The 14,435-nt window shown below is 45.8% G+C and overlaps 1 protein-coding gene across 11 annotated transcripts in view; it reads left to right on the top strand.

Annotated features, from left to right (window-relative positions):
* The first annotated feature begins 6,636 nt into the window (after positions 1-6,636).
* The window catches only part of ATP13A3 (ATPase 13A3), a 96,491-nt gene continuing 88,692 nt past the window's right edge, over positions 6,637-14,435 (top strand). For 4 of the 11 annotated variants that reach the window (XM_023551638.2, XM_064270818.1, XM_023551637.2 and 1 more), the window contains exons 1-2: positions 7,500-7,543; positions 9,058-9,232. The gene's annotated coding sequence lies outside the window, so the exon portion shown is untranslated. Of the gene's footprint in view, positions 6,708-6,954; positions 7,544-9,057; positions 9,233-14,435 lie in introns of those variants that run through there. The other 7 variants (XM_064270616.1, XM_064270676.1, XM_064270775.1 and 4 more) reach the window with 4 other exon arrangements.

Here is a 14,435-nt window from a genome sequence, read left to right on the forward strand (position 1 = left end):
GACAATGGAAAAGCTCAATATCATTAGTCAGAAAAAGGCCAGGGGCCAGCCGCGGAATAGACCCTCAATTGCTCATCTCCAAGTTCAAGTCGAAGTTGAAGATAATTAGAACAAGTCCACGAGAGCCAAAGTACAACCTTGGGTATACCCCACCTGAATTTAGAGACCATCTCAAGAGTAGATTTGATGTATCAAACACTAATGGCCAAAGACCAGAGGAGGTGTGGAATGACATCCAGGACATCATACATGAAGAAAGCAAGAGGTCATTAAAAAGATAGGAAAGAATGAAAAGACCAAAATGGATGTCAGAAGAGACTCTGAAACTTGCTCTTTAAAGTACAGTAACTAAAGCGAAAGGAAGAAATGATGAAGTGAAAGAGCTGAGCAGAAGCTTTCAAAGGGTGGCTGGAGAAGACAAAGTAAAGTATTACAATGAAATATGCAAAGACCTGGAGTTAGAAAACCAAAAGGGAAGAACCCGCTCGGCATTTCTCAAACTGAAAGAAGAGAAGAAAAAAATTTAAGCCTAGAGTTGCAATATTGAAGGATTCTATCGGGAAAATACTAAGCGATGCAGGAAGCGTCAAAAGAAGATGTAAGGAATACACAGAGTCACTGTACCAAAAAGAACTGGTCGACATTCAACAATTTCAGGAAGTAGCATAGGGAGTACCGAAGAAAGAGGCCCAAGCTGCACTGAAAACATTGGTGGAAAACAAGGCTCCAGGAATCGATGGAATACCAATTGAGATGTTTCAGCAAAGGGATGCAGCACTGGAAGTGCTCAGTTGTCTATGCCAAGAAATTTGGAAGGTAGCTACCCGGCCAACTGACTGGGAGAGATCCATATATGTACCCATTCCAAAGAAAGGTGATCCAAAAGAATGTGGAAATTATCGAACAATATCACACACATATAAAATTTTACTAAAGCTCATTCAAAAGCTGTTGCAGCAAGTACATCGACAGGGAAGTGCCAGAAATTCAAGCCGGATTCAGAAAAGGGCATGGAATAAGGGATATCATTGCCGAAGTTAAACGGATCTTGGCTGAAAGCAAAGAATACTGGAAAGATGTTTACCTATGTTTTATTGACAATGAAAGACATTCAACTATGTGGATCATATCAAATTACGAACAACGCTGCCAAGAATGGGCGTTCCAGAGCACTTAATTGTGCTCATGAAGAACCTGTACTTAGACTACGAGGCAGTCATTCAATCAGAACAAGGGGATACTGCACGGTATAAAGTCAGGAAAGGTGTGCATCAGGGTTGTATCTTTCACCATACTTTTTCAATCTATAAGCTAAACAGATAATCCAAGAAACTGGACTATATGAAGAACAGGGCATCAAGATTGGAGGGAGACTATTAACAACCTGTGATATGCAGATGACACAACCTCGTTTGCTGAAAGTGAAGAGGACTTGAAGCACTTACTGATGAAGATCAAAGACCACAGCCTTCAGTATGGATTATCCTTCAGCAAAAATTCTCACAACTGGACCAATAAGCAACATCATGTGAAAGCTGGACAATGAATAAGGAAAGATGGAAGAATTGGTGACTTCGAATTATGGTGTTGGCGAAGAATACTGAAAATATAATGGACTGCCAGAAGAACAAACAAATCTGTCTTAGAAGAAATACAACGAGAATGCTCATTAGAAGCAAGGATGGCAAGATTTCATCTCACATACTTTCAACATGTTATCTGGCGGGACCAGTCCCTGGAGAAGGACATTATGCTTGGTATAGTAGGGAGTCAATGAAAAAGAGGAAGACCCTCAATGAGATGGATTGACACAGTGGCTGCAACAACAGGTTGAAGCATAACAATGATTGTGAGGATGGGGGAGGAGTGGGCAGTGTTTCATTGTGTTTAACATGGGGTGGCTATGAGTCAGAACTGACTCCATGGCACCTAACAACAGCAACAAAGACAAAAGGTGACGCAGGCCACATCTCAGGGAAATGTCCCCTTATATTGGATCAGGGGACCTTAATCCTCTTTAACATAACCTAATCTTGCCTTATGAACCACAGGGGGAGATTAGGATTTACAACACGTAAGAAAATCACATCCGATCACAAAATGGTGGACAACCACACAATACTGGGAATCATGGCCTAACCAAGTTGGTACACATTTTTGAGGGACACAATTTAATCCATAACAGTTATCAAAACTAAGAGAAAAGTATGTCAAGAAAGGGAGTTAAATGCTGCTGAGAGGGCTAGAAAGATAAGGCCAGAAAAATGTCAGTTGCAGTTGGCAACAGTGGTGATCTTTGGGAGGCCTAGTATTGTACTTGCGAAGCATCAGCCCCCTATAAAAACTGGAATGAGGGAAGAGATATTGGATGCAGGTGTGGGTTGATGTGTAGATTTGAGGGTGGGAAGATGAGGGTGTTCCCTCCTGGTTATCTGCATTTTCTCAAGGAAAGAAGAGATAAGGTGACATGAGAGAAGGGGGCAAGGTTGGGTGTTTTCTCAGTTATCTGGTGGTGCTATAACGGAAATACCACAAGTCGATGGCTTTAACAAACAGGTTTATTTTCTCACAGTCTAGGAGGCTATAGGTCCAAATTCAGGGCATTGGCTCCAGGGGAAGGCTTTCTTTGTCGGCTCCGGAAGAAGGTCCTTGTCATCAATCTTCCCCCGGAAGAGGAGCTTCTCCAAGCAGGAATCCCAGGTGCAAAGGGTGAGCTCTGCTCCCAGTACTGCTTTCTTGGTGGTATGAGGTCCCCCTGTCTCTCTGCTTGCTTCTCTCTTTAATATCTCAAAAGAGATTAGCTCAAAACATAATCCAATTTTGTAGATTGAGTCCTGCCTCCTAAACATAACTGCCGCCTGTCCCACCTCATTAACATCATAGAGGTAGAATTTACAACACATAGGAAAATCACATCAGATGACAAAATGGTGGACAATCACATAATACTGGGAATCATGGCCTAGCCAAATTGGTACGCATATTTTCGTGGGACATAATTCAATCTATGACATGCGTTTTGAGGATGGAGATGTGAAACGTTTGTGGACAGTGAAATTAGAGCTTACTAGTGGGGCTGTTATCTGAGGGGCATGATCATGGGTTGAGTTTTTAAGAGTGAGTAGGAACAGGGAAGTGAAGGGCTAGGCAAGCATGAACAGAGGCCGGGCCCAAAATCATCAGCATGGGTTGAGAAAAAGCTTTCCAGAACTTCTTAAGACTAGTCCACTCCCTTTCTCTTTCCAGTCTTGGGCTTCTCCTCCTTTTCTGGCTCCTTCTTTTCTCTTAGCCTGTAAACATGGTCAAGCATTTTCCAGTGACTCATCATCTCCTCCCAAGTCAGCGTTCAAATTATCCTTTCATCATTCCCCAAATATCTGTGGCCAGGAATTTTGGAAAAATTAAATTGCTCTTTATCTTCATATAGTCTTACCTAGCCCTTACTTTGGGGATTTTGCCTTACTTTGGGGATTTTGGCTGCATCCTGAAGTGTGAGAATCTTCGAGGTCTTTTAAAAGCCAGAGTGCAGTGACAGGCTCATGCTGGGTACCTTGAGAGTACACACTGCAGCCAGAAGCCAACAAGGGATTCCCACAGGATTTGAATAGGAGTGCATTTTAAATAGTTCACTCTGGAGGCTGAGAGGAGGCCGAGTTTGCTTTGGGGCTTGGAACTGGTTCGTCAGGTTTGAACCCCTACTGAGATTTTGCATTTCTAACAAATTCCCAAGCGATGCTAATACTGGTCAGGGACCGGATTCTGAGAACCACGAGTGGAGACAGGGTTTACTACACATAAGAATCACCTGGGGATCTTGTTAAACTGTAAGTCCTGATTTAGTAGATTTGGGGTAGAGATGCAAATTCTCAGCCAGTGGGAACAGAGGTAAGGCTTATTAAGGAGGTGAAATGGATAGGGGTTGGTGACTGGTTGAAGCAGAGGGCTGAATCAAGAATGACTCATTCATTACCAACTTCCCCAAAATTTCCCAAAATTTTGATGACCGTGCAGATACAGTCAGTGCCAAGCCTGAGGGAAGGGAAGGTATGAAGGCAGAGGACGAGTCCAGTTTTGAACATGCTGAGTTTGGGGGCTTGGGGAGCTGTGATATCTAGCTAGAACTGCCTGGCAGGGAGTTGGATATTTGGGTCTAAAATTTGTGGGAGAGGTCTGGCCTGAACATTGATAATCATTAATGATTTCGAAGTTGACATGAGGGTGGACAGGACACCCCAGGAAGAATTATCAGATCCAGAAGAGCTGTGGACCCAGATTGGATTCCTGCATTTAAGGTCTAGGCTCCCAGCTTTTGGAATTTAATGATGCCACCAAGGGAAGCAGAGGCCTTATTTATTGAGGTACAAATGAATTGGGAGAGTGTACTCTTTTGGAAGGAAACCCTGGTGGCGTAGCGGTTAAGTGTTATGGCTGCTAACCAAAAGGTCAGCAGTTGGAATCCAGCAGGCGCTCCTTGGAAACTCTATGGAGCAGTTCCACTCTGTCCTATAGTGTCACTATAGGGGCAGTTCCACTCTGTCCTATAGTGTCACTATAGGGGCAGTTCCACTCTGTCCTACAGTGTCACTATAAGTCGGAATCGACTTGATAGCAATGGGTTTGGTTTGGTTGGTTTACTCTTCTGGAAGCCAAGGGAGTAGAGAGATTCCAGAAGGTGGGAGTCATCAGTGTCAAATGTAGAAGAATGATCTAGAAAGATTTGTTGATGTTAGTTGCCAACAGTTAATTAGGACTCATGCCTGCCAGGTCTGGCAAAATGAAGGTCATGGTTACTTTGGTCTGAGCAGAGTGGGTAAGGGTGTGTGTAGAGAAGGAGAAGCCAGGCTTTGCAGTATTGGGAAATGAGGAAGTGGAGACTGCCAGTGGAAACCACAGTTTAGAGGTCTGTATGAGGGGGAGAGAAATACTGGAAAGCTAACTGCAGAGGGGACTTTGAGTGGAGGGTTCACGATAGTTTTTAGGTCTGTAGAGACTTGAGATCCTTTAAAGGCTGTGGGGAAACAGCCAGGAGCTAAAAGGGCTTTGAGGGCGCAATCCCGACCCGACCACTTCCTACAGTTTGCCCAACCCTTGTACACCGTTATCTCATTTAGTACTTTCAATGCGGTGAGGTTTGAAACTGAACTGAATCCTGGGGGAAGAGGCGGGGTGGAGTGGGGGTGGAATTGAGAAGCGACAGCAGTGGACCCATCTTGATCCGGTGCTCTGTTGGCCAGTGTGAGACAACGTGGCGAAACTGTCCAGTGTAATATAACCCAAGGCACAATGTTTCGTGGACTCAGGGCAGCATACTGACTCAGATGAGGTGCTACCTGTGCCTGAACGCACCCTGTTCCCGGTAAAGTGTCTCCATGCACCATGGACCAGAGAAAGCGTATTGCCCTCGGGGTTGTGTCCCCAAGTCCGGTGGACCAGGGCTTCGTGCCGCCACTCCCCTCGGACGCTCAAGGAGCTAAGAGTTCCGTTTGCAGCAAGGTAGAAAAATAGTAACATTTATGGCCGGGCGTCAAAAGCCCGGGGGCCCAGAGATGACCTGAGTCGGGGGCAGCAGGGGGTTGAGGGCGCTCCCCGCTGCCCGCGCGCGTCGCCGACCGAGCACAGCGAAAACCCAGTCGGCGATCTGGATATCCGGTCTCCTTCGTGCCCCGAGATAAACCTTCTGCAGAGCGAAGTATATGATTTGCATCCAGCATTTTCGGAAGAAACTCCTTCCTGCCGGAGGCGATGTGACGGGCGTGTGGGTGCTTTCCCGAGGCTACACCTCCCAGCCCTCCTCCCGAGGCTGGGCGCAGAGCCTCCAGCTAAATGCGAGAGATGCTTGTCTTTGCAGGGGTAGGTCTCAGGGCGTGAAAGAGACCTGGACTGGGAGCTAGGAGCCGGCTTCTACTGCACCGTTCTACCCACGCTCCCTCGGTGAATCTAGTCTAGGCCCTCCTCTGGGTCTCAGTTTCTCTGTTCATAAAATGGGTTTTGAACTATAATCTCTGACTTTGCACCAGAGGACAAATTCTACCTCCTCCGGCCCCAAACAGCCACTCTCCATCCGCACACCCCGACACGCGCACCTCCCGGAGGGCCTCACCTGGCATTCGTGCTCTTCGAGAGCTCGGCTGGGGGGGCGGGGCGCAAACCAGAGGTGGGCGGGGCCAGTCCGTCGCCCCGCCCCCGCCCCGCCTGACGTCCCCCGCCCTGGGCGCCGCGGAGAGGCCGTCACGTGACCTCACGTCCGGCGCGGGAGTCCCGAGCCGGTCGCGCGCGCTCACGCTCACTCGGCCGCCGGCTCTCGGGGCGGCGTGATCCGGACGGCGCGGCTGAGGGAAGGGGGCTTCCCTACGTCGCAGGCGGCGAGGGGCCGTCTGCCAGCGCACCGCGCTCCCCGGTTCCCGCCGTGCTGGGGCTGCACGCCGCCGCCGCGGACGCCGACGAGGAGAGCGCGGCTGCCCTGCGCCCGGCCCGGCCGGGCCCCGCCGTGGCGCCTCCCTCCCCTCACCCCGAGCCGCAGCGCGCGGTGCCGGCGGCGGCGCCCCGAGCCCCAGCGACCCGCGGCTGCCGGCGCCGGCCGAGGGCGATGGGGCTGGGCTGAGGCGAGGCGAGGCGGCGGAGACTGCGGCGGCCCGGGTCCCCGCGGCCTTTGGGGTCCTCGGGCTGGGAGACAGCCGAGGAGAGCGCGAGCGGCGCGGTGGCAGCTGGTGAGTGGCCCTGGCTTCCCGGGGCGCCGGAGGGTCGGGGCAGCGGGGCGTGGAGCGGTGGGCGGTGGCGATGGAGAGGTTGGAGGGGTCGAGCAGTGTGGCCGGAGGTGTGGGTCCCTGGTGAGTGTGTGCTCTCCGGCCGGGTGTGGACATCACTGCTCTGGGAAGGTGTGTGGGGGACGGGGATCGGAGGGGACGCCGAGCCCGCGGATGTCTGGACAGGTGGGGCGGACGGAGGGGGCCACGTTGTGGGTGTAAAGGCCTGGTTTGGACACGCAGCTCACAGGAGGGTGGCCACGTGCTGGCCCCGGGAGCGGGGCGGGGGTCCAGCCCCTTTAGAAAGTCCGGGAATTGCTGGGGTCTTGGAGGCGGGCGTGTTGGCAGGGCCCTTGCTGGGCTTGTGCGGGTGCTCACTGAAGGCACCTTGAGTTCGCTCCTGGTCACTGACTAGCAGAGTTCCTTGCCAGTCAGGTCACTTTGCGGATCAGTTGTGCCCTGGAGAGGGAAAGTGACTTCTGACTTGCCTAAGGCCTCTCACTGGGAGTCGGCTGCAGGGAAGACAAGGAAAACCCAGATGACCACCGGTCGACCAGGGCTCTTTCCTCCAGGACTTTGGTAGTTGCACTCTTCATGGTCTTTCCTTTCGCACAGTTAGGTCCCAGTGGATGTTAGGACCTCTGTTTTCTCGCTTGGGAGGGAAGCGGGTTGAGGGTGGACAGTAAGTCAGTCTGGGGCTTCTCAATTTGGGCAGCTCATGGTGACAGGTGTTTATTGTGTCCTCTTCTCCCGCAGGTCTTAAAGAAACATCCTTGGATCTTCCTGTCTGGACACAGGAGGTATGAGCCACTCACATGATTAACTACTTTTAACTATCAGTGTCTTAGAGCCATATTTAGTTTTTATATTAGTGCAAAATGAATGGATATGGAGTCCTACACCTGGAAACCTGTGTTCCCCTACACAGGTTTCTGAAGGAAATGAGTAGATCATTCTTGTGTAATGGCTACCGTAGATGTGTAAGACAGAGGTTAGAATTGTAAACATCCGAAGAAATGCGGGGATTTTAAAGATGATTGCAAAGTGAAGACTTAGTATCTTCTGAAGGTTTTGTTGCTAAAGCAGGAGTGTACTGATCTGGTTGTCCTTTGAAGGGAGAGCATGAAGCTGAAAGGGCTCTCCTCTAGGTAGGGGCTTTACCGAGGCACATGTCTTAATTTTCTTTCGCTGGAATAAATGTGACATTCCTTTCTCCAGAGGATTGTTGCTTTGCTGAGTAGGCTACAGCTGCCAAAATAAATGTGTGGGCACCCCGTCCTGGTTTAGCAGCCCCCCTTTTAAGGCAAACCAGTTACTGGAAGTCTTTTGAAATAGTGAACCCCTTATTGATTGTTGTAGTTTACTTTTGCTGTTATCCCTGTTTTTGTATTAGCCACTGTGAGATTAGGCTGAGGGTAAGACTTACATGAGATTTTTGAAGTGTCAGGACCACAAAGCCAGTTTTGGTCTGCAGATTGGGTAGAAAAAGTGATGACACTGTTTGGTTGCTTCCATTTATAAATTGCACAGTTATAATGAAGTAAAAATATTGAGTAGCAGTTTATTTTGAAAATAAAGTTGGTAAGTTTCAAAATGATGCAGTATAGCTGGCGGGTCCAGGCCAGCCAGCAAGCTTTATTTGGGCGACCTCTGGAAATGAAGAGTTTACCTGACGGCTGAGTAGAGACCTACAGGACAAAGTCCTACATGGGCAGGGAGCTAGTTTCATGGTTACTAGAACCAGCTCTGTAAGCCCGAATGCCTAAACGGTATCTCCTGAGGAGTTTTCTACTTGCTTCTGCTTATCAGATGTTAGAGCTAAAGTATTCCTGCGGGTTTAAAAAGTCCCGTCGCCATTGAGCTGACCCTCGTCTCCTGGCGACCCCACGTGCGTCAGGATAGAGTGGTGCCCCCAGGGTTTTCAGTGGCTGACTTTTGAGAACAGATTGCCAGGGCTTGCTTCTGAGGCATCTCGGAGTGGCCTTGAGCTTCCAGCTTTCCAGTGAGCATCCGAGCGTGTTAACCGGTTGCACCACTCAGAGTCTCTGCTGGTTTCGCTAGCCTTTAACGGGACTTCCTTTAGGTGATATCCATTTCTTATTTATATCATCTTTCCAGTATGGGTTCTTATGTGTACAGTAGGTGTGTGTTGCCACAGCATGTTGTAGTGGAAAGAGCATGAACTTGGGACTTAGACCTGAGTTCGAATTCTGTTTGATTTTGAACAATGCTAATAGTTATTGAGTATGCTTACTGTATACTAGGCCCCGGATTAAACACTTGACATAATTCTCACTTAAACCCCTTTTTACAGATGAGGAAACTGAGGTTCAGAGATGTTAAGCTGCCCAGAGTGACACACAGCTAACATCACAAACCTAGAAACAGAAGTCTGTCACATACGGAGCCCTGGTGGCGCAGTGGTTAAGAGCTCATACAGTCATATAGAGCTAGGATTCTGACTGACTTCAAAGCCCTTTATACTTACTGTAAGTTACTTGATTTCCCTGATCATTTTTTTAAATTAATGAAGTAGAGCAGTGATACCTCAGAAAGTTTTAAGAATTAACTGCCAACGTATGTACCAAAAGGTACATCCTGGTTGCTTTCCCCCTTCCATCCTGTGTACTGAATCAGGCTGTGCTTGTGTAGCATGGCGGTTTTGTAACCACTGTAAATGTGAGGTTTTAAAATATGAGTGTATTTTATTCCTAAGATTAATATTAATCCCGGGAAATGGGCTCTGGGTCATACTTAGACATATAACCTATGCAGTGGTCAGGCTCAGTGAGAGCTGAACAGTGATATGAGGGATGTTGTGTCGAACTTTGTCCTTATTCTGTGTTTTTTCCCAATGGTCTGGGTGGTGGTGGGAATAAAAACTTTATACCTGTCTACGGCAACATCCCCATTGCCATCAAGTCCAGTTCTGACTCACAGCGACCCTATAGGACAGACTAGAACTGCCCCCATAGGGTTTCCAAGGCTGTAAATCTTTACGGAAGCCAACTGCCACATCTTTCTCACGTGGAGTGACTGGGTTTGCACCACCGACCTTTTGGTTAGCCCACTGAGCACTTAACCACTGTGCCACCAGGGCTTCTTGAATGGCAACACGGTGGTTGTAATTTCTAAAATCTCAGAAGACAGACATAAAACAACAGCATGACCTTAATAACCTGATTTATCTTCAGTTTCCATTCACTGGAATTGGTGACCAAAACCAGAAACCAAACCAAACCTGTTGCCATTGAGTCAATTCTGACTCACAGTGACCTTACAGGGCAGAGGAGAACTGCCCCATGGGATTTCCAAGGCTGTGAACCTTCACAAAAGCAGACTTCCACATCGTTCCGCCATGGAGCGGTGTCAACTGCTGGCCCCAGCCTTTTGGTTAGCAGCTGAGCGTTAAACCACTGCATCACCAGGGCTCCTGGGGACACTTGTATGTAAACGGACCCTAAGTTGAATAGAAAGTAGCTTATCACTTATTAAAGATAACAGCTCTCTAAAAGCATGATCTAAAGAGTCGAGTAAAGTGAAATCACCTTCCAGGTGGGGGCTTTGGGCTTGAAGTCTCATTTAAGGTCAAATCCTGTATAGTCAAAATGGTCATTGAAAAAGCCCTTCAGGAAGGTGCCAGCTTGACAACTGGTGGGAAACTTACATCACCAGTTCACTAGTCGCCGTCGACCCGATTGCGACTCACGGTGACTCCATGTGTCAGAATTGTGCTCTATAGGGTTCTCAGTGGCTGATTGCCAGGCCTTTCTTCTGAGACGCCTCTGAGTTGCCTTGAACCTCTGGCCTTTCAGTTAGTAGCTGAGCACTTGAACCGTTTGCACCACCCAGGGATCCCTGGCTGAGGAGCAGCAGAGTCGTATTCTCTATTTCATGCGCACTCTGGGAGAGGGCTATCAGTGACGGCCACCCTGCCACCATTATTTAGATTATTTTTCTGTCTTATGTTTCTTTTTTCCCCCCAGCATTTATAGTTGAATTGATATAATTAAATTCATGTATGATGTGACTCCACAGTGTGAATAATGGAGAGACAAATTAGGTATTATGGAAATCCCCTACTCTCTAGGGTTATGCTGGATGTTATAGATCACAGAAAGAACCTAGCGTAATTAAAAGGCTAAGTAATAAAGTTGGGAAATTTGGAGGCTTTGTATAATTCTGGGTTGATAATGAACTCCTGTTACTTTTAAGAGCTAACACCTTATTTACTGCTAGCAAGACCTGCATTCTCTTCTAAAAGAACTATATAAATTGTTAGTGCTTTCCACGAAATTGAAAGTAACCGAACCTAAACATACCTCTGGGGATAGCACAGGAAGAAAACACCAGTCTTAAAAAAAAGTTACTGTGACTAAAGGTTTGTTAACAGTCGTGTGCGCTGAGAGAAGACATTGCGTACTGGATAAAATGTGGGCTTCAGAACCAGATCCAAGTGACTTTGAATTCCAGTAGTATCACTTACTAGCTCTATAGCCTAGATCCGGTGATTTAACCTTTTTTAGTTTCTTTATTTGCCCAGTGGAGGTAAATAATATCAACCTTAGAGAATTGCAGGGACAAGAGGTTCAGGAAATGACAACGTACTGTTTGTTAGTTTAATACCCATTTTATTTCTTCAGACCGAGTCTGGGTATATGGAGGTAGGGGGCCATGGCTGAGGATCGATTTTATCTTTATTTTGTTGACTAGAGCAGCAGGCAGTGATGACATGGTGTTGTATTCAGGCTTTTCATAGGGAAAACACACAATGATTTTGCATTTTCGCAGCAGCATTTAATAAAAAGTTTTCTTTTTTTTTGGTGAGAATATATGCAACAGAGCATGTACCCATTCAACAATTCATTTCTGCACATACAGGTCAGTGCCATTGGTTGCATTCTTTATATTGTGTCACTGTTCTCACTATCTCAACCCATATTATTTCACCACCATTAATTTTCACTTTCACTCTCTGTGCCCCTTAATGTTCTCTTCTATGCTTTAGAGTTACTGTTGTCAATTTGATCTCAGATAATTCTTTAAAAGATCACAGTGTTCAAGGCTGACTGACATTCTTTATTAATTGAACTAAACTGTTGTTTCATTTAAAGATGACTTCATGGGAAGTTTTGATTCAAGTTTTAAAGAATATTTTAGGGCAGTAGATTTGGGGATTCTCTCAGTCTCAGTGGATCTAGTAAGTCTGATTTCCACAGGAAATTTTCACTCGTTTCGATCAGGATCCATCTGTTAGGTCCTTGATCAAAGCATTCAGTAACGGTAGGTGGGCACCATTTAGTTATCCTGGTCTCATAGTGAAGGCAACAGTAGTTCATGGATGCAGTTAGACCTACGATCATTTCCTTCTCCGGTTCCTGGGTCTCCTTCTACTGCTCTAGGCGAATAGAGACAAATTGTATCTTGGGTGACTACTTGAAAGGTTTTAAAACCCTAAGCACTACTCACTGAACTTGGAGGTGCATCAGACTCTGAAAACAACATTAGGCCAATTGACTGGGTAGTCCCGCAAAGCCGTGACCCTAAACCTTCAAACCAAGAAATCTAATCCTACGAGGTATTTAGTTGTACCTCAGTAGTGTCAACAAGTGCAGCCTTTTTTTTTTTTTCTTGGCTGCTGTTGTAAACTTACTAGATTTACCATTTCACCCTGTTTTTCTGGCTTACAGCTTAGTTATATCAGTTACATTAGTCAGGTTGTGTAACTATTAGCCTTAGTCGATAGCACTTTTCCCATCACCGTAGATAAAAATTTTACTATTTACTGCCTCCCCCCTTCTGCCCCTGGTAACTATTAGTAACCATCGGTCTCTATATATTCCCTTCTTCTTGTCCTTTCATGTAAGTGACCCCCTGCAATATTTGTCCTTTTGCAATTGACTTATTTCACTCAGCGTAATATCTTCAAGGTCCGCCCTTGTAGCATGTTTCAGGGCTTCATTTTTCTTTGTGGCTGAGTAGTAGTCCATTGTATGTAGGTACCATATTTTGTTTATTCGTTCATCTGTTGATGGGCATTTTGGTTGTTTGAACCTTTTAGCTATTATGAATAATGCTGCATTGAGCATCAGTGTACGTATATCTGTTCCTGTCACTGCTTTTAGGTCCCTAGGGTATATACCTAGGCGTGGAATTGCTGAATCATGTGGTAGCTCTATTTCTGATTTTTTTAAGGAATTGCCATATTGTTTTCCACAGCAGTTATACCATTTTACATTCCTACCAGTAGGAGATGAGAGTTCCAACCTCCCCACATTCTAGCCAATATTTGTTGTTTTTGGTCATTGCCAACTTGTGTGTGTGTATATACTTTTTTTTTTCTTTTCAACTAGTATATATTTGTCTTTCTCTTTGTATCTCTGGGTGTTTGCAGTCCTCCCCCACCACCCCCCCGATCTTCTATGCTACTGTTATTACCCATTCTCTCTCCCATAACTAGTCATTACATTTAAACAATATTTAATTGTATTTATTTAATAGAATTTTATGTTCATTTTTTTTTTCATTTAAAACACTGATGGGTGAAGTATTTCTATATTTCTTTTTTTTTGACGGCAACTCGAAACTTTAGTTTACTTCTGTGGACTTTGGATTGATTTCTTTAACCATGGATCACGGCTTTTTCATAGATGGAAAGTTTTTCATCCAAGGCTAGTTTATGCCTTAGCTTCCTAGGCCATGAATTTTCTAAGCTGTTTATAATTTATTTTTGTCCATGATTTCCTAACATTTCTGCTTTTTAAATTTTTCCCCCCTTAAATTTTGCCCATGTACAAGAGATCAACACCTTATTTACATGCTAATATTAATAATAAATTCATTTTACTAAGTAAAACATAAAGTGCCAAAATTTGGTCTGGAGCACTAAATTATTTGAAAGAGAACTAACTTAGCAAATTCTTAGTTAAGATATATTTTTATTTCATGGGTCTTTTTGATATGAAAATACAGCGTTTATCGTTACCATCGGGAGCCTGGATGGCACAAGTGGTTTGCAGTCGAATATTAACCTCAGTGTTGGCGGTTCGAACCCACTTAGCAGCTCCACGGAAGAAAGGCCTGGACAACTGCTTCTGTAAAGATTTCAGCCAAGAACCCTGTGGAGCAATGCTACTCTAGCACATGAGGTTGCCACAAGATGGGGTCTAACCTTCAACAGCAGCTAACAACAACAACAACATAGTTATCACCATTGCCTGAGAGTTAAACTTGGAGTAATTGTGAGCTAACCCATGGTTGTTTTCTGTTCAGTTTTTAGTAGGAAGTGTGGAATAAACTGCCTCATTTACACAGGTTCAAAAATATTTTTTTTATTACTGTGGTTACATATATATATGTATATATATGTAACTCATTTCAACATTTTTACGTGTACAATTCAGTGACATTAATTACGTTCATCATGTGCTACCATCACTACTTTCCATTTCCAGATTTTTCCATCCTCTTTAACGGAAACTCAGTGGCCCTTAAGCTGTGACTTCTCCTTTTCCCCTTCCTCTCACCCTGGTAATCACTAATAAACTTTAGCCTCTGTGTGTGTGCCTGTTCTAGATATTTCATGTAAGTGGGAGCATACAATATTTGTCCCTTTGTGGCTGACTTATTTCACACAGCGTGATGTTTTCAAGGACCAACCACGTCGTATTATCTTTCAGGACTGTTATGGCT

Source organism: Loxodonta africana, chromosome 1 (assembly GCF_030014295.1).
Source record: "Loxodonta africana isolate mLoxAfr1 chromosome 1, mLoxAfr1.hap2, whole genome shotgun sequence".
Classification (NCBI taxonomy): domain Eukaryota; kingdom Metazoa; phylum Chordata; class Mammalia; order Proboscidea; family Elephantidae; genus Loxodonta; species Loxodonta africana.